Source organism: Vespula vulgaris, chromosome 11, assembly GCF_905475345.1.
Source record: "Vespula vulgaris chromosome 11, iyVesVulg1.1, whole genome shotgun sequence".
Lineage (NCBI taxonomy): Eukaryota > Metazoa > Arthropoda > Insecta > Hymenoptera > Vespidae > Vespula > Vespula vulgaris.
In genome coordinates, this window is record NC_066596.1 from 453,191 (window position 1) to 480,726 (window position 27,536).

Consider the following 27,536-nt stretch of genomic DNA (forward strand, 5'->3'; position numbering starts at 1 on the left):
TAAAGGGTAAAAAAGGAGAGGGGTTGTTGAAGTCCAATGACTTGCATTATGCTGATGCACCGATGATGCACGAAGACTGGTACACCGTCGTTCGTAGTACGTTAATATGCAACGAGCACATCGGGGGCTGTGCAGCATGAGGTCTCTCCGACACCCCACGCCTCGTGTCCGGACGTTACTACGCATGAGAGGCCGTTGAAGGAAGAGGAAGAGATAAGAAGAGGAGACGGAGAGAGAAAATAGAAGAAGAAAAAGAAGAGGAGGCAGGGTAGCAAGCGATGCTCCGTCATTCTTTGCATGATTTCTATTCGTTCAACGCCGCCCTCGCGTACCAACTCTCTTTTTCTTTTTCTATCGAGACGGAACGTGCGAGCACAACATTTTGAATATTTTAATGCGCCACGCTGGTCGAAGCACACGCAGCAAAACGCCCATTCAACGATCTCGTCTCTTTCTTTTTTCTTTCTTTTTCTTTTCGACTATCGATGATCGATGGATCTCATTCTAACGTTTGCTAAATGATATCTTGCCTGGATCGTTATATCACAGTGTACTGAAAATAAAACGGGAGTTGTTAAGACTCGTTTATGCAATTTCTAAGATAATTAATATATTACCGGTCAGACATTTTATTGCCAACCATGTCCAGTAGCCAATTATTTTTTAACGTCAAATACTTTTAACTTACTTATGCTGTCTTAGTAATTATAATTATTATTATGTTAAATATTTCATTTCAAGAAATATTTTCGAAATACATATTGATTATAAATTTTAATGTAGGTATGTAGGCATTTAAATGGTTTTAAAATATGATACTTATATTAAAATTCTGTTAGATAACAGCATGGAATGTATATTTTGCAGAGTTTTGTGAGAAATGCTATTTGTTTTTAAAACGAAATTTTTGTATATCGTTTTATATCCCCTGACAATCTTTTTTGATAATCTTTATGCATAGAGTAAAATTAATTTATGTAATAAATTAATGAAAAACTTCTAATCACCTACCATTTGTTATTGAGTTACAATCACTTGATTGATTTATAGAAAGGTTCATAAAATATTAATTCGCTGAATGAAATTAATCTCTTGAAACCAAATGATTAATTATAATCGAGTATCTATTTTTTTTCTCTCCTTTTGTAGAACTAAACATTTTTTTATTATTTATTAAAAACCTTCTCATTTGTCATTAAAGTCTATGCCATCTTATCCAACGTTACCAAGTTACTTTTTACATCCAGCTCGTTCGAGTAATACTTGATCTGAAGTGGGAGGATAAAGGTCGTCCCTGTGCACAGGATACGGAGTTAATGCTTGAGTTTCTCTAGGTGGACTTTCTGTTCGACGTGTTTCGTTATATAGTGAAGTAATGAAATAGAAAAAAAATTCTTTTTGCTCGAGTGCTCTGATTTCTAACATTCAAGCCGAGTCTTAGGCCTATCTGGAATCTCTAGACCTTTCGCAATTTCGTCGTTCGAGACAGAGCGGATTAGAATTCGTCCTTAACTGAGTTTCTCTTTTTAGGTTATAACGTCTATACGACGCAACCAGAAATGAGGAATGTAGAAGTTCGGAAACTCTACGTATTTACGAAAAATAAAATCGATTCTCCACTATATAATTCGGGTACAAAATCGTTCGTGAATATTTAGATTTTTATGCGTGAAAAATGTACGGAAATAAATACAGTTGATTTGATAACGATGTGACAATAATTTTGAAGAATAGGGTGTTAATGATATAACGTTGACTTTTTAATAAAATAAGCCATCTCCTTTAACAACGATGGTTTTTATAATCGCTGGGTATCCTGCAAGAACCTAGAAGAAGGGATTTGTTTAATCAATAATTAAATGTTATTGGTTCTGACTTTCCCTTTCTTCTTAGGTCTTTACCAATTCTCTTTGCTTTCTACGGTGATGGTGGTGGTGCTGAAATTGCTTTGCTGACGAATATGTTGCCATTTTTTGCCAAGAGTTGCATCTGCCATGCGAACTAAACTGTTCATTAACCGAATAACTGGTACTCCTATGTACGGTGGACAGTTGTCAGTGAAAAATATTTTTAATTATTTATTTCGAATAATTTATATCAATGTCAAATTCGAATGTAACTACTTACTTTTAACGTACCCTTCCATTCTTTCGATAAATGTGTTTCGTATAATTAAATAATATATCGTCGAAGAAATTATACCCCTTTGTACAAGTATAATATAATTTTTTTCCTTTGATTACGTCATAAAGTGCAAAATTTCAAAATTATTATATTGCTTCAAATTATATTATGATAATAATGAAACAAATGTAATATATAAAAGATAGATAGAATCGTATCGGTTGCTGCCAAAATTTCGTAACTATTTCGGCTATTGTTTATCAACGTGGTATTTATAGCATTCTTTTAATTAAATAATTAACTTCTCTCATAAATTAAATAGTTAAAATTAAATAGAAGTAAAATAGATACTATATTTAATAAATAAAATAAGTTTGTATTATTGGATATATAGTTGTATGAAATATTGTATATGATATTTATATAATATTTATGTTGTAACCATAAATATTAATTATCGTAAATAACATTAATTTCATTTTATCAAATATTCTCACTCTCTCTCTCTCTCTCCCTCACTTTCTTATATGTTTACTAATAAATATTGTTAACTTAGATCATTGTCATTATTGTCATAGTAAACATTATTACGTTAAATCATTGAATCATAAAACAAGTAAAAATATGTAGATTCTTTTTACATACTTTGATTATATCCTTAAATTACATTCTATAAATATACGAATACTTTTAACAGTATTTTGTTTACGATAATAATAACTTCCTTATGTTATAAAAGTAATTCGATACTAAACGAATTAAAACTTATATACCTATAGGTATAGTTTAAGGATCTAATTTAATCTCTTTGATAAATAATAAAAAATGTAGGTATAAAGAATCTCTCGCATTTATTAGCTTCTCGCTATAGGAAGTTTGCGTCCGTTCTTCGAAGAAGAAGGTCGACGGTAGTCGTGTATGAGAGAAATTAACGACGTTATGGCGGACGTTAGAAAAGCCAACGCGTTACGATCACCAAGCTGCTCGCACAGTGCTCCCGTGTGCGCAGAAATCCCGTGTGTGTCCTGCTGTAATTTTCCGAGCGGCACTCGGTTATTAATCACATGGTTATATACGGTAATGACGAGCCGTCTCCTAATGGATCGGAAGCATGATGTTTTAATGGAATAAAAAGAAATCGTCGTGGCTACTCGTGTAAGTACCACGATGGATGGAATCGGAAAAGAAAAATGCGTTTCTTGGTGCTACTCGTGCGAGATACTTCATGTAATTACGTCGTTACGACTATACGTACGTACTGATGTATGTATTTATGTGTGTGTGATGTAGGTCGAAAATCGTGCAAACGTAACCGTGCAGTCTTGTAATAAAGAGTTCGGGGAATTAAGTAAGTATAAGAATACATGTAATGTAATTTGAATTTGCAGTTTTTAATTTTGATTCGAGTAGTAGTGATGTAGTAGCAGTGTCGATGTGCGCACTAAAAATGCTGTACATTTATCTATAGCAAAAAGAACATGTGAAAAACAAAGATAAATTCTAGACATGTAATTTTCTTAATTGATTTAAGTCGGTAAAATATTTCGTTGTACATAAAATAGTTGGATGTTATTAAAATAAAAGAAAAAAAGAAAATATAATAAGAAGTACACGCCGGTATTCTCTTGCAATGAAAACTTCTTTACGTACGAAATCTTCGGTGGCTCGTTTTGTCAACCCTTGAACTTTCGAAATGTAATGCGGACAACGGCGATGACGCCGATGATGAAGGCAGAGCGGTAAATTGGTTAAAACTTTTCGTGAGGAATTTCAAAGTGAGAGAGCGAGAAGGAGAAAGAAAGAGACACAGAGAGAGATAGAAAGAGACAGACAGAGAGAAACGAAGAGAGAGAGAGAGAGAGAGAGAGAGAGAGAGAGAGAGAGAGAGAGAGAGAGAGAGAGAGCTCATCGTTCGTCCGGCGAACGCGCGCGAGGTGATTTATGAATTATTTACACAATGAATTATTCATCGTCGGAAGATTGGTATACTCGCAACACTCGATCCTACCTGATATGCAATTTGAAAAGGAGTTTGTAGCGCGCTACGACATGCGCTTGCGTGCGAAACATTATATTTAAATCCCGTACGTGGCCAGCACGACACGAGGGTACCCATCCAGTTGGAGAGACAAAACTCGAATCGGTCGAAGACGCGATGACGATGGTTAAGTTCCGACATTGACGATGAAATCAAAGGGAACGGAATGAAACGTTCGTAGATCTAACGGAAAGGGAAATCTTGCGGGAGGTCTTAGGAACCTCTCTAATTTTGATTTATAATATTTCTTTTCCTTCTATGATGCCAGCTGGAATACGTGACTAATATGGAAGTGAAATACAACGGTGATAATATCACAAATTTTTTTTCTCCTTAGCGTTACTAGCATACGGAATTGTAAAAATACAAAAATTCTTTTCAAAAATCCTCATAATTTTATTTGTCTTTCTTTTAAATTAATTTGTCTTCCTTGTTTCTTTTCTTTTTTTTTTATTTAAATTATATGTAGAGCTAGTAAGCGTGAGTATTTATTATGAAAGAGTAGGTATACGAAAATTACGGTATCTTGATTTTCTGAAGGTTGTTAGCATACATAATTAACATAAATACAAAATTTTCGTCAGAAGTCTTCGTAAAATTATTTATTTCTGTCTACATAAATTTATTTAACCACTTTCGATTAATTATTTTATTTTCTTATATGGTTAGCGTGCGTATTTTACATGAAAATCTAGGAATATTAAAAATAATAATATTTTGATTTTTTACAAATATTGTTAGCACATATAATTGATATGAATATTTAGGGATATAGACAGAATTCTTGTCGGAAATCTTTGTAATTCTATTTATTTTTGTCTAAATTAATTAACTTTCAATTCGTTATTATTTTATTTAATTCTTTTGGAATAAATTTTATTTTTTCTTATGGAATTAGTATATATAGGTATTTACGGTAACACAATGAAATATGAAGCCAATAAAATCCTTATCAAAAGTATTTGTAATTTTCTTGGTTTTTGCCTAAAACTATATATATAAAATATATAGACAATATATATATATATCAATTCCATATATTACTGTATGTTTTTATTTTTGTATTGTTTTATTTGATTTACAGATTTAGTATCGTTCAAGTATAATAAATATATCTATTTCCGTTTTTTCCCTCTTCCTTTTCTTTTTCTTTTCTTTTCTTTCTTCTTATTTTTCTTCGTCTCCTCCTCCATATATTTCTTACTCTTTCTATCAGACACCTCGCCCCGTCTCTTTCTCACGTTGCAATAATAATAGTGCGGAACCACGAGCAAAGTTCGTCCATCCGGCTATTAATGCGCGTAATCATAGAGCCAGGGTCATCGGTGTTAATAATGCGTTTTCGAATCTGTCAGAGCAAGAACGGACACCCACGCAGTCGATAGCGCGTCGTTATTACAATCGCCGTACACGCTCGAATATCTTTGTGTGATGGGGACGTGTATATATATATATATATATATGCATGTGCGTTTGTCGGATACGTACAATACGAGTGGCTACGTTGCAAGCTGAATTTTTTATGCTCGTGATCGTATCTGTATCGTTGCATCCGACAAGGAAAATCTCTTGCACGATCCGTAATGCTACAAAAATGTCGGACGACTCTGATAAAATTCTGACATGATGCGTGTTATATGTAAGTATGTAGGTATACAGGGTGATACATCAATTCTGTCAAATTAATAAGGGAAGATTCCGAGGTGAAAAATTTTAAAAATTATCAAACTTTATAAATACATACTCTTAATTAAAGCAATCTTTTTTGTTGTTGCTTGTTTTGATTCCAAGGATGGCAGGCTTGGAGGCTGAAAAATATGTCTATTTTTGTATCCTTATTTGTTATTTTTAATCTTTTTGCACATTTCTTTTGTTTTTCCTGTTCTATCAAACATGTTATTAGAACAGATTGTTCACTTTGTGAAAAAAATTAAATATTGTTTAAACGATCGCGAAGAGTTTAAAAAGTTCTAATAATTTTTTATATTGATAGAAAATGTTTTATATTAACGCAATTATGATTGATTATTATTTTTTACTTTAAAAGGATAAATAAAATTTTAAAGATAATGATCTTCTTAGTTTTTATTTTACTATTTGCAAACGATGATAGATATTAAAAAATTTTTAAGATAATGGTTGTTATTCTTAACATAGTTTATCATTGTTTTAAATAAACATTTCGATTTGTTTAAAGAATGAAATCGAGATATAAATATAAATATTTAAAAGTATATATTGCTGGCGACTTTTATTTTACGAAAATTTATATTATTTTTAATTAATTTGTTACACATAGTGTAATTTTTATTCCCTATGAAAGTAAATATCACTTTTGTTGATTATTTTATTTTTCGAAGATAAATAAATGATGTTTATTTTTATGCCAAATCCATTTTGAAAAAGGCATACACACATATATATAATATGTTTTATTACCATATATATCTACCCTTTAATTAGTTACAATTATATAATATATTATATATATATACATATATATAATATAATATACGTAATGAACGATTGAATATTTTACAATTTTTATAAATTTATATCAACGTTTTATTATAATTAAATATATATTGAAAAAGAAATCATTTTTCTAACGAAGTATTTTACATTTATAGTAATCTTAGTGTAATACAATTAAAGTAAGATATGAATGTATACATTAATGATGTATGTAATTTAATCTACATATAAACAAATATATATGTATATATAAACATATTACAAATATAATCCATTAGTTTTAATTCAATTATTAATGAAAAAAAAAGTAGAAACTTTTCTCTTCTTAAACTGAAAATTGATAACAAACAAAAATATCACTTTATTGAAATATCCGTAAAGTTTCATAATTATTGTAATTTCCAGTTTCAAAATTTTCTTTTATAAATCTTAACCGTTAATCTATTGGTGAGGGAAAATAGAACTTTATGATTTTAAGTGATATAGTCAAGTAACTTTCCGGTCATGCTTGATTATATTCGTTTATAATATTGATTCCAAATAATATAAAATCACAATTTAAGGACTATGAATTATTATTATTTAATCAAAATTCAGATAGTAGTTTTCAGTCACGTCACAAATTTTTTACATCTCCGAATCAATTTCGCTAACCGTAGATACTGTTTTTGGATTCGCGTGCAAGAGGGAAAGAACGTGTAGGTATATATATATATATATATATATATATATAAACATATAGTACATAGATACGTAATAATCGCGCATAAGGTTAAAAAAATCGATCAGAAGGCAGGTGGTAGAAGAAAAGGCGAAAAGTCGAAGGTGTTACGGGAACGTTCCGCCATTTCTCATCCCTCACCGTATAACAAACGTATAAACGGAGTTTGGTGGTAAAAAGGTTAGGGAATTGCTCTTTGCGTGGCACGCCATATATCATAATTATCGAAAGCGAATCGTCCATCGTATTTATGATGGCCGATAGAGTATATATATAGCGACAGCTTTATCGTCCGTTTCATACGGTTGGTTCGTTCGTTCTATTTATCGATTTCGACGAGCGAAATGGGACGTAGGAAGATGGATGAAAAGCTTGTTGGTCGAAGGAAAGCGGCCATCTTGTCTGTGTGTTCGTGTCTTCGCGTCCGTCGCGTGTGTTCGTGGTAACGAAGCGTAGCGCGCAGAAGCGAGCCTCGCCGAATCAATCTGGCGAAGCCACACCCTCTGACCTAAAGCCGTATTATCTCGATAAAACGCAAAGGGAAATGTCAGGTTGTAGAGAGAGAAAGAGAGAGAGAGAGCGTGTGTCGGCCATTATTACGAAGCGAAGAGTAGTAAAAGAGGAAGACTTCGATCGTGTTGGAAAGGCTCAAAGGTTGGCCCGAATTCGAGATTCTCATTGCCATCGGAAGAGAATAGAATAGTTCTCGATTTATTAGACTTTGTTTCTATACTTGGAATATCCTTGTCTTCGTTGAAAAGTCGAAGTGGAGAGGAACTTCGAAGAATGGAACTCGTGCTTTTCCTATCTTTTATTTCATTTTATTCGAATAAATGTTTTATTTATAACGGCACTTATTTATGAACCGATTGATATGAACTATGTAAAATTGTAAAGCCAAAAATTCTGATTATAAAACATCGTATTTATTAGGGTTGAAGTACTGTTTTATTATAATGAACTTCTTATTTGTGATCTTAGTTATTCATGAATAAACTCAATATGTTCGTTTATGGATAAGAAGTCATGTTATTGATACGAGATAAAAATATTATTATCTAAAATTACAAAGATCAAGTAGGTACCTATTACCTGCCTTGCGTTTTATTAAAGACGATCGTCTATCGTCTTATTTCTATCCTCGACTTTTTTATTTTCTTTAATCTCGTTTATTCTTCGATCCCTTAACTTCTTTCATTAGTCGTGTCGAAGGAATCTTGTCGGTGTTATCTTAAATGTGATCTGTCATGCGTATTGAGGATTGTCATGGAAATTATTACTTTATCGCCATTTCAATTTCGGAACGACATTCCTCCTTTTCTTTTCTTTTCTTTTCTTTCTTTTCTTTTTCTTTTTTCTTCCTTCTCTCCTTCTGTACCTACAAGTCTTCCTGTTCATCGTTCAAATAAACTACCGTCTGAGAGAGTCAACGACTGACGTGCTTCACGGGGTTGCCGCTCATGATTCTATGGGTTCTCTTACGTTATGTCTCTATAGACCTTTTATTCTTCCTTCTTCTTCTTCTTCTTCTCTTGTGATTCGTCTTTCGACCAACCACCGTCTGCCATGCGTCATTTCTGCGCGTGGAAATCATAATTTCGATCCGTCGTATTCGTGTCTTGCGAGTTCCCTTTGTTCTGCTATTTTTTTTCTCCAGAGAAATAAATCATGATCTCTCTTAAACGTGTTCTATGTTATAAGTTAACATTCTATCATGTTTTATGAAAATATTACTTACGCATGAACGAATACTCGATTGTCTCGTTCAATATTACACTTTTTTTTATAATCATAAGAGAATCATTATGAATTTTATTAAATAATCATTCAATAAATATAGCGAGTTGATTCATAAATAAATGTCTTTATAAGTAATAAGTTTGTTATAATAAAATAGCACTATAAAATATGATATTTTTACAATAGCAACTTCTAATTTAGTATATCGTATAGTTATTTTGGGTTGAATTATACATATAAATGCCGTTTTATTATAAGTGGTAGCATTTATTTATTAATTAATCCAATATAATTCAACAGAAGAAAATTAATTTAAGATAAGAGTTGATAAAATAAAAAAAATGCTTACACGTGTCTACGAAAAAAATGGTTGTAAAAGAAAGTCAACATTATTTGTAATGTTATACTGTTATAATTTAATAATCATTATTTATTGTAATATTTTGTTTACCTCGATTATTACTTTTAGAATTTTTCTTGTTATCTTTTCTTTTTTTTTATCAAATTCCTAATCGCATAAATTCTTTATAAAAAATCTTATAATGTATATATAAGATTATTTATTTAGATATAAAATATTAAAAATTTTAACATTATTTATCGGTCAATCCTATAATAGAATAATATAATAAGTAAATAAATAAATAAATATGTATGATAATCTCTCTGTAATAAAACAGTGCGAAGTCTTAGCACTACAAAACGATTTTTCCACACAATTTAAGTTTTTTTCTTTCACTTGAAAACTATTGAGCATCTTTTTTCTCTTTTCCGATTTTTCTTTTCTGATTGGGCTATGTATGTTATTAGAATACGTGTAAAGAATGGCCAAATTTTGACTATCAGTTGGTTTGTATACATATAGAGAAAAATTTGCGTACCGGTTATGTAAATTATATTTTATTAATTTTTTTTTATTGTTACTAAATATATAAATCATATCTGATAATAAATATGTAAAATAAACGAGGAAAAGAAAGGAGAAGTATCGAATAAAAATCCATAGATTAAACATTTTAAACAGACATGTGTGATCCACCTAATATTTTAATTAATTTATATAGCTGTTTTAAAATAATTCAAATATATGGTTTTGTTATCCTCATATGTTTTTGTTTTTATAAAAGTAAGTTTATTTTTATGTTTATATTAAAATTATAATAAAAAGTAAATAAATTTTTGTCAAATATTGAAAATTTTCTAAAATTATTTTAATATTAGCAGAAAGGCGTTATTTAATAATTATGATATATTGAGTATTTCTGTCTTATTTTAGTTTATAAAAGATATTAATATATCACCACAAAAACATTGTTTAAACGAACTGAATAATTTTTAATATTTTCTTTTTATGATAATAAGTATTATGATAATAAGTATATTAAACTTTAAATTACAGTTTCTAATTTCCATAAAAATTTCTGCTAAATAGAAAATATAACATAAAATATCTTAAATGATATGATTTGGGCAAATCTCTCTTGAATAACATGTACGCTGTAAATTAAATCAGAATAAAATACTCTTAAATTTAAGTCTGAAAAGTTTTCTAAAACATTTTTTGAACTTACGACAACAAGCGTAAAATATTCGATACATTGATTCATTTAAAAATCATGAAGTCATGAAAAATAAAAAGGTTGTGAATATAATAATAAAAATAAAGAAAATTGGTAACATTAAAATTCTTATTATTAATAAATCAAAAAGACAGACGAAGAGAGAGAGCGAGAGCAAGAGCGAGAGAGAGAGAGAGAGAGAGAGAGAAAGATCAGAATCATTTCCTAGATCTAAATCAAAACGAATCAAACTAAAAATCGATAGTTAAGAACCGAGTCTAAGAGTTTTGGTCTTAAGCTGGGTCCAACAAATGGCTATAGGATCCCATCTCAGAGGTCCTTTGCTTCTCTCTCTTTCTCTCTCTCTCTCTTTTTCCCTGTCTCTCTCTTTGAAGTGGCTGTACTGCCACGGACACGTAGATTCTATCTCCCCATTCAGCCGGCTAGGTAATAAAACTCTTGCGTCCATTATTTACTTGCATTATCGTTACTTTACGCCCACGTGGACGCGCCGTATTTATGGTGAAATTATTCAGCATTATTTCGCGGATATGAATAAGATTGTAGATACGGCGAAACGATAGATATATAATTCGCAAAATCTCGTGGACCGTTGAGAGAAGAAGAAGAGAAAAATAAGAGGACGAGGAGGATGAGGATGAGGATGACGCGTGCCTCTTCGAGGATGGCGTAGGAAGAGAGAAGGAGAGAGAGAGAGAGAGAGAGAGAGAGAGAGAGAAGAGGGTCCCCGACAACGGATAGTAAAGCCGACGCGATCGAAGCCAGACACGAATCGCGGTCCTTTGTTTTATAACGCCAACGATCGCTCCCTCGATTTATCGTGATGCTCGCGAGGGAGATGGAAGATCTTATGTGAGAAGAGAAAAGAATATTTGTCTGTGTATTTTTAACAAGAAGGAGAGAGAGAAACAGAGATGGAGACGAGGACAGAGATAGATAGACTTAGCAGTTAAATAAAATCAATTAGATTTCAGTGTGAATTGTATAGTTGTTACGTAAAGCATATTGATTAGGATCTTTTTAATTTGATCAATCGATTAATTTCGATTCATACGTAGGTTATTTGAATCGCCGAGCGGATTTTTTTCTCTCTTTTTTTCTTTTTAACGTTCACCGCCTTAAATTATCTTTTATGGCTTATCGTTTAGTATTAAAAAGAAAAAAAAAAAAGAAAAAAAAAGAACGTGATCGATCATTACGATACGTAATATCCAATGATCGTATTGTTTATCATCATAACGATACTCATATACGATATACGTTAATCGCTGGCATTCCGTTCGTACCACAGACCGCCATATTTTTTTACGTATCACGTTTTTCTATGTGGCTATGTATTTACATATGTATGTATGTACGCGTCGAACGCAGACGGCATTCGTTTCGAAGGTAACATCGTAAATCATATCTGTCTTCGGAGCGAGCTCCTAATGCGAGTTTACTCGATCAAATAGAAAGAAATAGCTTTTGCGAAATTCGTAAGATCAGATGACAGAACTTGTATTTCTTTAAATTATATGATAATTGTTTAGAACAAAAATTTGTTATTTCTTTGAAAAGATATAAAATATGAAAGAATAAAAGAATAAAAACTTTATTTAAAAAAATATAAAATATTGAAAAGGAATTTAAGCACGAATTTAAATACGATCGTTCATTTTTCGAAATTCAAAATGGCTTAACTTTTAACTCCAATTAACATATGTAACTCGTTGCCTAGTTTCGATTCAGAAACGTCGCGTTATCGTCCTAGAAAATAAAGATCTCTTCGAATACCGGTTGCAAAAGTCGCGCAAAATGATCTTGTGTAACGATATTCTCGTAGAAGAGAACAGGGGGTGAAGAAGGAGGAGGAGGAGGAGGATCGAAGATGAGGTGGAGAGGAGGCGAGGAAACGAATTACTTTCGACGAGAATATCATTGTTCCCCGTACAGATTTCGTAAGTAGATTGGCATTTGTGATGCAAGCCGAGCTACACTGACCTTTAAACAACTTTCTTTAGGCTACGCGTGACTTGATCTCAGAACTCGACTCCTCGGTTCTCTTGCTCACCAGTTTGATACGTCGTATGTATATGTATGTATTATCTATCTGACTATACTTGTATGTACCCACATAAGTTTGTAGATATACCCCATTTGAGAGTGTTGAAGGCACGTAACAGAAGAAATAACGTTTTGATATTACCACGAACTTTGCTGAACTTCGTTGAGAAAAGCGAACGTATACCTACTACGTGTTTTACGCATCTAAATTATACGTAGGAAGGATTATATCTGCTTTTGGATCGAAATCGTAAGACGGCACCTTTTAAGAGATCTGCGATGTAAGTAAGTACTTACTTTGACTAGCTAACTGAGTGTCTTTCATCTTTAATAAGGTCGCCGAGAGACTCGTTGATCTTTTTTAGAAAAAAACTCTCTATACCTTTTCTATGGTGTATGTCACAGCGTTTCCCTTTTTCTATTTTTTTCTTTCTATCTTTTTCTCTTTCTCTCTTTCTTTCTTTCAAGTCGCGTTTCTCTCGCAATGGAGGAGGAGGAAATAACAACATGGCTTACGATTTCTCCGTAAACACAGCCCAAGGAAATTTATGCACGACGATACGGTACAATGATGGTAACTTAAAGAGATCATAAATATGAAATGCAACACTTCGAACGATCGTGATCCGTTCGAGGGGAAATTTCTTTGCTAGGAACAATATTTCTCTCTCTCTCTCTCTCCTGAGTTCCCTTAATCTCAAAGTTATTAATAAATTTCACTTCCTTATTCGATATACTCGTTCCTTTTTTTCAATCGCGTCCATTAAACATCCATCTAATATCTATTTAATTTAATTATCTTGATTATTATTATCATTTTAATGATTTTCAAAGCAAAGATCATTGATCATTTGGAAAGATCTGATGAGCAGACATGTTAACGTATGACGATACTTATACTGGCAATGACTTTCGGATAGAAAATTACTTAATGAATATGGGGACATGCAACGCATTATGGCGTATTAAAACGCACGTGTGCGTGGGCACATCGTTGTTTCCCTTTTGTCTCCTCCTTCCATCTTTCTTTCACTCATCAGTTCTGACCTCCCTTTTCCTCCTTCTCCCTTCACCATCACCACTAATACTATCACGCTCGTTCTCTTATACGTATATATTACCAGACTCATCGCCTTCTAGCTTGTCCTATTTTGACAAGCGGCTCTCGTGTTACCTTCACGGAGCACGTGTCACAGGCACGACCCTTTTTCAACCCCGTTGTGTTCGCTCATGTGACCTCACAGTTGATTCTCTGACACTGTTTACCGAGAAAGCTTAAAGGTTTTTTTTTCTTTTTTTATCGTTTAGGAAATAAATCGACATTATAATTCTACGTTTTTCTTTTCTTTTTTTTTTTAAGGTGTAATGAAATTTGTCAATGTGATATTCTTTGCTTCGTGAGAAACTTTTTAGGGATTAAATTTGTTATAGTTCGATGTTGCGAAAATGTTCTAGTTTAATGTTGAAGATTTTTAATTCAACAGATATTATTAGGCATATGTTTTTTGTTTTCATATTTAAGATAAACGGAAGCATGATTTACGTTAAAAATTTATCATAAAAGCAATCAAAAATTTGCGGATGCGATTAAAATTTTAATTTGCGAATTTAACGAAAGATTCCCATCTATCTCTAAGTTTCATTACAAAATTTGTGTATAATGTATTCTTATGTATTTACGTGAAGTGCGCGTGCACGTACAGGGACATACCGATTTTAATTGTTGAATGATCGTGAAGATTAATTTGGAATTAGTATAAAAAATTAAATTACACGTCAAGAAGGTTCATGAATAATTTTTGATTCAACCGGACTTTTGATTTCAAAATGACGAGCCTTTAACAAATGAAAAAAATGTATTTATAAAAAATAGCATATTTATCGAAAATGATAAAAATTGATTTACTATTACTACTATTACTAATTAGTTTTGTTATAATCCGATGTTGAAAATATTCTAGTTTAATATCAAAGTTTAAGATTACAGTCATTAAAGGAGTACAAAAAAGATAGGCATTTCAATCAACATTGAAAATATCTCCATCGACCTTTGTAATAGAACATCTCGAAGATTAATCTTACAAATGTATCCGTCATATCTAAACTTCATGCTTTATAATATAACACTTTAAAACAATTTTTATATTTAGATAAACATGAATAATTCCAAAGTATTCAGAAAACAAAATGAACGATACATTTGCGCAGATTTAATTATCGTTTATTCTCATTATACGTAGATGATTCTTGTTGAGGGTAAAGGAGGAGGCTCGCGAACGTATTAATTCGGCGTTACGAAAGGGTTAAGCGGTGGCAAATAGCTATCACGAGGAAGAAAGGCGACGACGTGGCTAAGAGTCGCGTGCCTGACCCCGAACGGCCGTGTCCGGTCGAACGGTCGATTCCATCCTTCTTCTTCCCTTCCCCCACTCCTCCTACTCGTTCTACCCCCACCATATAACCGGCACTACCACCACCGATGGTAACAGAAGCAGCCGTGAGCTTGCTGGCTCACCCGGCACTTCATCATCGATCTCTCATTGTTAGACGCTCGTCTCACGCGATCCGCACATCCCATGAACGTGTATGCTTCCCTCATTAGCTGAGAGGAGCCCTCTCTCTGACTTCGTATATTAAACGAAGCGCATCCTTCGCGACGCATAAATCCAGGTAGACGCACGCGACAACAAATTGCGTTTATCGTCGAAACTCTCTCTCTCTCTCTCTCTCTCTTTCTCTCTTTCTCTCTCTTTTTAACACTTTTTTTCTTTCTTCTTTTTTTGTCGTTAACTTTCAACGATGCAATTATAGTTGATAAAAATTTCTTAAACATTATCTTGCTTTTCTCGTTTACTTCGACATCGTTACGCGATTCGAGAAATATTGAAGACAATTTTTCATATTGCTAATGGTCAACATTTTTTTTTTTCTTGAACGGAAGATTCTACGCAGGATATATTTTTTTCTTCTTTCGTTTTCGTTAAGTTTCAACGATGTAATTTGTATACTTGGACGAAATGGTCGATAAACAATCGTTAAAAGTTTGTCTTTTCTTTTCGTTGACTTCGATATGGATTTGAGAAATAGCGAAAAGGTTCTTTATGTTTCTTTTTCGTTCATTTTCATCAGCATATAACTTTTGATTATGTGATTGGGGAAATAATATTAAAGAAAGTTTTTCAGATTGCTCGAATATTGCTCATGTTTTTAAATGATTGAAATTTTTGGAGAGAAATTTTATAGGTACGTGATAATATTTTTCTTAATTTTTCGAAAGAAATAATGTATCCGTAAAATCGTTTTAGTTTAATTTTGGAAGCTAACGAAGCGAATCGTTGAATTTATTACGGGATGCAAAGGGTTTAGAGCTTCAGGCGTTACGGTTGTCCTGCGACTGGGTGCGTCCACGTATTATTATGCTACTTTGTTGTTCCGTGTTATATCGCCTCGTCATTCTTACCCGACGTTGGGACGATGATCGTACACGATCAAAGGAACGTGACGCGTGCGGAAACACGATTCGGTTTGTTACATCACGCATATGTGTATATATCTATATATGTATGCACCCTGGTTCCTGGGACGTTGAACGTTTTGCTAAATGGCCGATTGTTCCTCGAGTCGACTAGAGGGATTATGCAGTTCGATCATTTTCAATTTTATTTAAGATGATCACAGTTCTTGGAGCATGTTATACAATAATTCACGATTTTGTAAATGTAATTTAAAAAATCAATTGCCAATCAGTAATAATTCGATCCGTAATAAAAATTATCGGACGAATTATCGTACGATAATAAGAGAATAATTATAAAAACGAATGATAATTTTCTATTTTATTTAAAATTATATCAGTTCTTGCAGCATCTTTGAAATGATTGACTCCTTTGTAAAAAATAGTCTATAGAATCGAGGGTCAATTTACTATGTAACGAGTCATTATACAATAATAATATCATAATTAGAAAAGTGAATAATAATTTCTTATTTTTGACGAATAGCATCAATTTTTGAAAAATTGATGTGTCTATTCGCGATTAACAAAAATTACTTAGAATTACTTGATGTATCTATTTAATTTACTTAAAAGCTATCATATAATAAATTAAACATGTCTGAAATTTTAAAAGCAGAAGCTTATTAATGTTTAGCAGTAAATATATTAGTATGTAATATGTTAAACATTTTGAAATAAAAAGGAAGATGGATTTACAGTGGTTAAAAGAAACAAAAAGAAAGAAAAAACAAAACAAAATTGCTGAATGATTTATTAATTATTAGAGAAAAATATATATTACATTAAAGGAATATTTTGATGAGTTTGGCGAGCGAGAAGCAATTAAAGATATACTTCGTTGAAATGTCTTTATTATTAGTCCTAAATAATTATCTTCGTTCAATAGTCACGTGACGAATGTATTAACTAAATGAGCTTTTCTCAGATTCGGTTCGATGATTTATCGTTTATCGTCCAAGTTTTCGGCAATGCTTACGCAAAGAAGTGACTCGCGTGAATTATTGAAAGAAAAAGAAGAATAAGAAAAAGAACAAACATCTAACCTTCGACGCAAGAAATCGCCTTTGGCTCGCGCGATGCCGCATTAGGTTGATTACATGGCTCGTTCGCAAAGCAGAAGAGTCAGCTGGTGGTAGAACGTTCGACTTCCGTGCTACCTAGGCATCATCGAGTCCCCTACTTGTAATTTGCACCTGGTGCTTTGATTCTATCTTCTCGTTTTACTCGATGCAATCCCGATAATACGACGATGCATTTTGACGACTGAAAGAGTCACCCTTTTAATCGTGCAAAAAAGTGTTTTAACTACTTCGAAAAAACGTGGTTGAATCACAATATCTTTCTTAGCCTTTGAAGTGGGTTTTGTGAATGTAGAATATAATGAAATTCTGATTATTGTAATTATATATAATTGTCATAATTGTAACATTTAAGATATTTTATATTATATTTCCTATTTGATTCAAGTATTCGTGCAAGTTTACATTCATTAATATTTTCTTATCAATAATAATAAGAAAATATTTTAAAATATTCGATTTAATTAACTTTAATGTATTTTATCAAAGATAAAAACATCAACCTTTTCAAAATGCAATAATTTTTAAATAACGTTATTATATTAATATTAATGATTGAAGTCTCATCGGTATAACAAATAATAGATTTTAACTTGTTTACAAATATTATGCAGCTATAATTTGTATTATATGCATTTTATATAAGACATACTTTGTGAAAATACAATGAAACATAGTACATCTTATAAAAATTGATTTAGTTTTTAATAACAATTGTAACATATATGTACATTAGTAGATGTCAAAAACTTTATAATAAATCTATTTTTATGATATGATAAAAATGATAGAATAAAACTGCATAGTTGAATTATTTATCAATTATATAAATTGGTCGAAACATTACATCGATCGTAACTGATTTTTTAAAATGTTTAATCTATATTATGAAACATATGTCTCATTTCTCGTTTCATTTATATATTTATTAGTAGAAATTGTTTATATTCAACAGTAAGAAAAAAAAAACTGTTAATCTATGGAAAATATCTTGGAAAATTTTTATAGAAAAACATTTTGTGAATCATTATATGAAATACTGTAAATATTTGATGATTATGTTTCAATAGAGATACGTTTATATATTTGAAACATTTGAGAAAAGTATAACGGAGTAGAACTTATACAAATTTACTATAAGTATTATTTTTATAAAATACAAATATTTTCTCAAGTTTGAAGTTCCAGTGTCATGCAATAGTATTTACTTATAAAATTAATAACAGGAGCATTTTAATATGGGCATATACATAATAGATTTTTATTATGGGGTTTCTCAAATTAAGATATTGTTTACGATTATTATTTATATTATTATAGTAATGTTATCTACTTCTAATGCTAAAAATAAATAGGAATATCATTGACATAGGAAATAATGTTCAAAATACTGGATTTTTTTCCTATAACCGTTAATACAAACACGAATTTACTTTTTTATATTTTTTATATTTTTATATTACGTATTTAATTTTTATGACTTGAAGATCGTTCGATTCAACTAAGTCTATTAATTTTTATATAACAAACAAACTGATATATTACAAGAAAAGTTTCAGTTGTGCGTCTGATTCTCTGACAAAATATAATATACAAATTTCGTTTAACTCGTTCTCATATTTCTTGTTAATAGATCATATCGTTGTAACGTTTTTGTTTAAACAAAAAATTAAAAAATCTGTTAAATTCAATACCTTAATTGCATAATCACTCCAAAATTATGAAGCTAACGTTTTTCAAATTATTATTTCTTTGATAATTCAATTCCTTGAAGATGTTTTTTAAATATATCTTTTTTCAAATATATCCTTTCTGGCATAAAATGCAAAAAATTTCGTTTTCCTCTTTTTTTTTTAAAGTAATTGAAACAACGTTAAATTTTGAAACCTAAGTTCTACTATTTTACAAATTTCTTTTTCTAATTTTATTTATTATTTCCTATTTTATTTGTCATTTCTTTATGTAACCATTTAAAAAAAATTTATTAAAAAAAACCCTCCCTATGATAGACTAATTTCCCCTCAATATAACCTTTATCGACTGATTTTTCACAATTCTCACGAGCGAGTTCGATAAAAAGAATGACCGTAATTAGGAAATTTATACGAACCCGTAATATTTGACATAGATATTTGTTTTTCCCGCGTAAAGAACGATTCACGTCCCTACCATGATCATCATCATTATCATCATCGTCGTCGTCATCATCATCATCATCATCATCGACATTGGATATATAGGAAAGGGTCGATCGATCCGTCCAAGTCGAAAGGGAGAAAGCGAATATGGAAGCGTAAATTCCGGGGGTTCTACTCGTGTTGACGAAAGTAATAGCACCGTTGTTCCGGTCGGAGGATCGTTACGCGCTCGTATCTAATGTCTCGCACCACCACCACCATCAACCACAACCAACTAACATTACAACCAACACTACCACTACTATGATCAACCACCGTAAAGCTGGCGACCCCCGCGCTAATGCACTTTTAATTAATTAAACGGCCTGATGGGCTTCTCCCTCTTCTTCCCCCTTCTTCGTTCATCCGTCGACCTCGCGTGCCGCTCGATCTAGGTGCAAACTCATTCCCGTAGACTTCGTTTCCTAATCTAAACACCTCTTTCTCTCTGTCTCTGTCTCTGTCTCTGTCTCTCTCTCTCTCTCTCTCTCTCTCTCTCTCTCTTGCCTTCTCCGTCTGTCTCTCTTTATCCGTTTCGTTCATTTAGATCTAAACCGAATGAAACGTTGACAGGATTCTAATCTTTCGTTTATTTCGAAATCGTATTTCGTAGCATCTGCTAGACATTTGACGCGTACAATATTACATAGGATATTAATTTATAATGAAGTGCATGTTTCTGTTAATTACGAGCACAACATATTTTAGTAATAAAGTAACAGAACGACTGGTTACGATCGATTGAAATAAGATACCCTGTATATTTAGATCATCATAATAATTATCACTTTTGTCGCTTTTATCGGTAAAAGAATGTTTCCGTAACATTTCCTGATTCTTATAATTAGCGGAACATGTTTCTATAATTGAACGACTCATTCATGGAACACTCGGTTAATTATGGTCGAATGCCGAGCAAACTTTACACCGTTTCTAACCCGGATACCATCTCATTTAGGTCTCATAAAAATAATCATAATTATTATTATTATTAACTTAAATTACATATTGCCACTTGATAATATATCATTAACTAATAACTTATATCTTTAAGGAACTAATTAATGCATCAGCTTGTATTTTTATAATAAAGTACAAAAAAAAAAAGAAAGAAAAATTCGCTCGGAGTGTTATATCTTTCTTTCTTTCTTTCTTTTCTTTTTCTCTTTTCTTTTTCTTTCTAGAGTCTCGAAACATCGGTATAATTTTTTATAAGGTTATGGAAGAGACGACGGCCTATTTGATTTCGGCAGAGTCAGATTGAACAACCTAACGGAGTTCTTGGACCACCCGAGGGTATGGCCAGGCCACCGAGCCTTTTTGTTGTAGCTACGCTCCTGTAATTAAACTCGCCGATGACGTTGATTTAGTTACTACTGCGCTCTACATCCTTGCGAGCGAGAGACACACGCGAGTCTGCGTACCCTTGAATCGCTATTCAGAATAAACTTCTCGCAGCGAGTCATTTTTCAAACTCGACTTATTCACGTATAATGTTCATGCAAGGATGTAAATAACGCTCGCTGCTATGCGGTTTGTCTCTCGTTTCTTTCTTTTGTCCTTTTTTCCTTTTATTTTGCATTCGTATTTGCATTCGCAAGCGAACATCGTCGTTTCCTTACGTTCGAACGTATTTATTTAAACGATCCTTTATTCCTATCAATTGACTCATTCTGTATATTAATTGTCACAAACTTGGATTCTAGTACATGTTAATCTTTACCATGTTCATCTGATTTATCTTTATAATAAAATATGTACTACTATATATACTAAATATATATGTAGTATGTATGTATATATTATATAATATATATATGTATTATATAATATATGTATAGATAGAGAAGAGAAATGCTTTTCACAAATCAATCTTTTTTTTTATTGTCGAATATAAATCGATATCTAATAATAAATGTATAAAGATGGAATTATGTTCTCTAATTTATATATGTAGTTGATAATAATCGAATTAATAATTTTATTTTTGATTTTCTATATTTTCTTAAGAAAGTAGGACCATTATAAAATATTTTATAGTAATTTTACGTACATACTACATTTGTTATAAAAATTAAATTAATTTTTATATAATATTTAATAATCATCAAATAGTATCATCACAAGGTTTCTTGTATCGTATCAGTACCTATTTAATATGTTCATTTCCATGGATTTATTTTATTATATACACGTTATGTGATATGTGAATTGTTATTAGAAACTATTTTTGTATCTACATAACAAAAATTCAATTTAATTATCCTATATAAATAATTACTATCTATCTGAAACTATTATATAAAATAAAAAATTATATTGTTTTTTGCCTAATATGTGAAAAAGAAAATATTCTACAATTTTGTATAAAAAATTTATAAAAGAATACTTAAAAAATTAAAATGTATTATTTTTGCAATTGTGAGACCAAATCCAAGAAATATTAACAAAAAGATGTTATCTAATAATTATAGTATTTTTAATAATTTTATCTATTTATAAAATATGTTAACGTTGAATTGAATATTTTTTGTTGTTATTGTAATAGCGTACTACAGTTAATCTTAACTTCTTTTAATGTAATTTTTTATGGTTTCATTTTATAAAATTATTACTTTTAAAGGAGTTACAGTTTAGAAAACTATTTATTGACAGATTAAATTATGCCTTTTACACTACTTATATTATAACGAAATTCATAACAACTTATAATTCATTGTTATAAATAGATCGAACATATATATGATAGCTTCTTTAGCTTCAAACTAGTAGATTGGACAATAAATAATATTAAAATTTTCAATGAAAAATACTAGCGTTATTTAAATATATAATTATGAAAATTCCGATATTCGAAGGAACAATTTTTAATATAATTATTAATAAATTGTATACTAAGTATTCTTTCCTAATCTCTCCTAAATATTCGCAAGAATATTTTCAAAAGACAGAATGACTTTCGTAAAAAAAAAGGTATCTATCTATTAAAAAATATAAATGAGTTAATGTTATACGGGAGATAGTCGATGGACTTCCTTAGCTCGTATCCTACTACCGAGATTTAATCTCAACGACGATTAAGACCAACCGCGTCCGTATTTTCGTGACCGTCGAGAAAGAAAGAGAATGAAGCACGTGGAGCAAGAAACATCTGGGACGGTATATAATTTTGTGAGCGTAAATCGCGACTTATCTCACTCGGCAATAAAGTGAAGGAAGAGGAGACCGCTCGATCTCGAATTGGTCGACTCGTCGAAGGAAAGAAATACGAGGTTGAACAAACTGGATGATGATGAAGGAGAAGAAGAAGAAGGAGAAGAAGAAGAAGAAGAAGAAAAGGAAGAAGAAGAAGAGGATGAAAAGACATTCAAAGAAGCCACCTTTATAATATAATATTTACGAGATTCGAAAGGAACAAAAAAAAAAGAAAAAAGAATAAGGAAAAACGTAGCTCACGTTCTCGTTAATTAAATGGTTTATGGCCGCGACTAAATATTCGAATTTTTGTATTCAATTAGCCACGGCTACCCTCTCTCTTTCTTTCTCTCCTTCTCTCTCTTTTACTCACTCTTCCACCCTCGTTCCTTCTTTCCTTTTGGGGCCCACTATCTCGAAAAGTGCAGCTATATGTATACGGTAGATAGGGATGCTCCGTTCTGGCGCAAGATGCAGGACGATTAGAATGAATGGCCGCCATAAATCAGCTCCCTCGTTGGAAGAGAAAGAAAGAGAGAGAGAGAGAGAGAGAGAGAGAGAGAGAGAGAGAGAGAGAGAGAGAGAGAGAGAGAGAGAGAGAGAGAGAGAGAGAGTTGCAAAGAAGTAGTATAGAAGGTAGAGAAGAGGAGCTGCGTGCGAAGGCCATGACGATGAGGATGAGGACGAAGGATACGAGGATCGGACGAGTAACATGTATGTATGCGTATGTCTGTGTATATATATATTTTTTTGAATATCTCGACTTTGACTCGCCTTACGAATATTTCTTTCTTTCTTTACACGTATACCGACAAATGAACATGGATAATAACAAAAGTTAACGTTCGATTAGAAACTTCGATTTATTTAATGATATATATTTCAAATATAATATCAGTATCGATCTTGGTAACGATGATCTCGAAACGTTTGAAAACTAATTTTAGAAAGATTCTTACCCTCTTTTAACTTTTATATGTGAAAGCTTTTATATGTAAACACACATACACGTGTGTATACAACTTTCGTTCCTTTCGTTCTTCTTCTTCTTTTTTCTTTTCTTCTTCTCTCTTCTTCTACTTTTCTTTTGGCCCGTTTCCTTGGTCCAAGCTAATCTACCTACTACTCCCAGTACCCAAATAATCCTGATCCACTGACTTCTCGCCTCGTGCCCGACCCACGATCCCGTGTCCACGGAAAATAAACGACCTTAGAAGGGAACACGGTGACATCCTCGGACCGGTCACGAAGCCAGTCTTCTCTTTTCTTCTCTCTCTCTCTCTCTCTCTCTCTCTCTCTCTCTCTCTCCTTCTTCTTCTTTCCTTCCGAGCCACGTAATTATCTGTGAAGCCTTTATTGATTCTCCTCAGAATGCAACGGGGGACTGCTGCGTAGAGATGTATATCTTTTTAATAGACCGCGGCGTGTGCGTGTACGTGTGCGTGTGTATTTACTTGCGTATATGTATGTGTATGTTTGTGTGTGCACACGCGTGTGTTAGATCGGATATTCCTTCGCGCTTTTAACGCCGGAACTTTGCGCCTTCGATCGTTCATTCTTCTTATCATTTTCTTTTTTCTTCTTCTTCTTCTTCTTCTTCCTCGTTCATTCTTATTTCGAGAAAAAGAAATAATACAATTCTTTGGAATCTTATATCTTCGATGGTACTGTTTATCTTTTATTTTCTTTTTTCCTTTTCGCTTTTTTTCTTTTTCTTTCACTTTTTTATATATATATATTTTTTTTTCATTACGGATTCATAAGATTAATTTATTGCACGGTTAACTAAACGAATTTTTGAAAGTTCTTCGACAAATGTTATTTATATCAGTCAAAAAGAAATTAATTGTTATAATAAGATCCGATAAGGCACAGAAAGATTTCTGAACAAAATTTTGCAGTTTTCTAGTAAATTTATTTATACAGATCAAATAGGGATTAAATGTTATGGTAAGAATTAATAAGAAATAGGAACTTTCTGAACGAATACTTCAAAGATTTCTAATAAATATATTTATATAGGTCAAGTAGGAATTAATTGTTATAATAAGATTTGATAAGAAATAGGAAGGAATTTTACAGGAATATTTCAAAGATTTCTAATAAATTTATTTATATGGACTAAATAGAAATCAATTGTTATTTGTTAAAAAGCAAAAAGTTTTCTTAAACAAATTTTTTAATGTATTATATTTGAATTTTCGACAGAGGAATCACATGACTATTTTTATTCTATCCTTCTAAACATTTTTAGAGACATAGAGTTATATGTCTAAAGAAGAAGGAATTAATCGATTTGAAGGAACAAATGATCTTTTTTTTTCCCGAATCAGCATAGGTAAAGTATATTCGTACGAAAGTAAAAGCCGAGTTGTCGTTACGTACAACCGATCGTACAAGTTTACTTCTTCTTCTTCTTCTTCTTTTTTTACAATTACGGATAATAAACGACACGCTCGATCTCGTACTCGGTCCGATGCCGAGCGATTAACCGTTATGGTCGTCGATTTTACTCGGCCAGTCTCTGAGTCGGAGATGAAATTTTTTTCTTCAACTTCGATCCGCCGAGTACGGATGTCAGGATCGCGATCCTCGTTACTGGCCTCTGGATTCGGTGTCAGTGTGAGAAAAACCGGTTAGAACGAGGAACCTTCGTCGAAAGTGATAGTCGCATTTCTGGATCGGTACCTACCGACCTGGCAGACATACATAGCTCGAGAGTTCTTCTCTCTTTGATATTAACACGATACGACGAAAGTCTCTCTCTCTCTCTCTCTCTCTCTAACTCTCTCTCTCTCTATTTATCTCTACCTCTATCTTTTCTTCTTAATTCTCTTATTTTTAATCTTACTGGATTATATTGACTTGTCAATTAATACTTGTTTTTACGTTAACGATCCTACGTTGCATGTATCGAATCTTATCGGAACTCGATTCTCGTGTCACTTCGATTAGAGCTCGAATGAAACTATAGTTTGTAAATAAAAATTCGTATATAGAACATCAAAGAATATCCATAAATTGGTCGTCTTCGGTTTTGATAAAACTTTATATAATGATACAAGCTTTTTTTTTCTTACGGTAATACAATTTTGAAATCAATTCTAAAATTGTGATTATTTTTGGAATTTTGTGATCTGATAGTGATAAAGAAAATAGAAATAACAAAGTTCCTTTCGTCTTTTTTTTTATAACAAATACATAGAAGATGAAAATTGTTACAAAATTATCGTTTTTAACGAAACACATCTTTTACAATTTCACTATGATATTATAAAGCTGTAACAACGAACGGATTGTTATTATAACAAACTTATAATCTTCAAATACGACTATATAGTATTGGTATTGTATCGTATGGTATTATATCGTGTAAAATTATAAAAAAGAAATATTTTATATCTTACAATGCAAAAACTGCAAATAATTTCTTTTTTCCAATGCCGATCCTTTCAAAACACTAGTCTATCATTATATTAACCGTATAAAAAAAGAATTAAATAACTTTGTTACTTTATGCGTTATCTTGATCATTTTAATCTTTAATTCGATGCTTATCGATCATCCTAGTTAATAATCGTTATTATTGTCACGCAAGTTGATTTTTATTTCGACGAAAAATATTTTTTTTTCTTCGTTCCATATCTCTTTTCGAGAAAAAGATTCGAAATGGCCAGTGGCAAACGAAGGAGAAGCTCGTGCGAATCAAACGTGAAGATCCGAAGCGGATTACCGGCATTTCTCTCATCGATGAGAAACGTCGTCCGATATCCAACCGGTGACATCACTTCACTCGACATTATTTAGGATAAGCTTATAGCGATGGTTAATATACACGGGGCTTATGCGTGTACACGGCCAACTCTCGCGAACCAACCAAAGGTGAGACCTTCGAGAAAAATACTTTCGTGCCATCGAAATCGAACGATCGTAAATTAACGTTATCTGTCGTGCCGGACTTAAGTCGTCGTAGATATTAGGAGAGCTTGTCATCTACGTGAACTTGGTACCAGACTTTAATAAAAAATCTCTCTTTTTGCCTTTTTTTTTTATTTCATTTGTCTTTATAAAGAATTTTTTTTTATAGAGACAAAAAAGGAAACGTTTCTTTTAATAGAGATAAGATAGTTTTTGATATATTTTAAAAAGAATTATTTGTTGCCTGTATATCTTTTTTAAGTTCTGAAGAAATTATTATTTTTATAGAAAAGAAAGTAAAAAAGGATATATATTGATAGAACGCATTCGTAATTTTCAGAAGAATGATATATACCGATAGGAAAAAAATATTTTATACGAAATAAGCATACTTTTTCCTGAAAAAATATATATATATATTCTATCAATGAAATTTTTTTCATAGAATGTACATATATATATACATATATATATTTTTTTTAATTCATATGCCTCGTTATACAGTAAAGATGTTAACGCTACAATCTTCAAGAAAATCTACGAAAAAATAAAAGAAAAGAAACATTTGATTACATTCGCACAACGAGGTCGAATTATCCGTTCTATCTTTATTACCGGATAGTTTCTTTGACGAAAAGTGAATCATCGGTGTACGTAAAACGTAAATAGGTATAATCGAGGAAATAGACCGCAGTGTTAAAGAAGAAAAAGAAGGAGAAGAAGAATAAAAAAAAGTCGAAGGAGTCGTCGCGGTTGTCGTGCGTGATCTCTGTTTAAACTCGGTGCGGTCTTATTTGTACGTTTCCAACGACTTCGGGGAACGAGAGTTTCCTGTTCCACGATCAACGCCCGAGTCAATTTGACGTCGACGTCGACTTATTTTCGCCTGACCTCAATATTTTGTAACCACGTTGTAACTCGATCCA

General features: G+C 31.8%; 1 protein-coding gene across 2 annotated transcripts in view; it reads right to left on the reverse strand.

The window, feature by feature from the left end:
- LOC127067817 (ras guanine nucleotide exchange factor P-like) overlaps positions 1-27,536 on the reverse strand; it is an 88,732-nt gene that overhangs the window by 15,521 nt on the left and 45,675 nt on the right. The window lies entirely within an intron of this gene.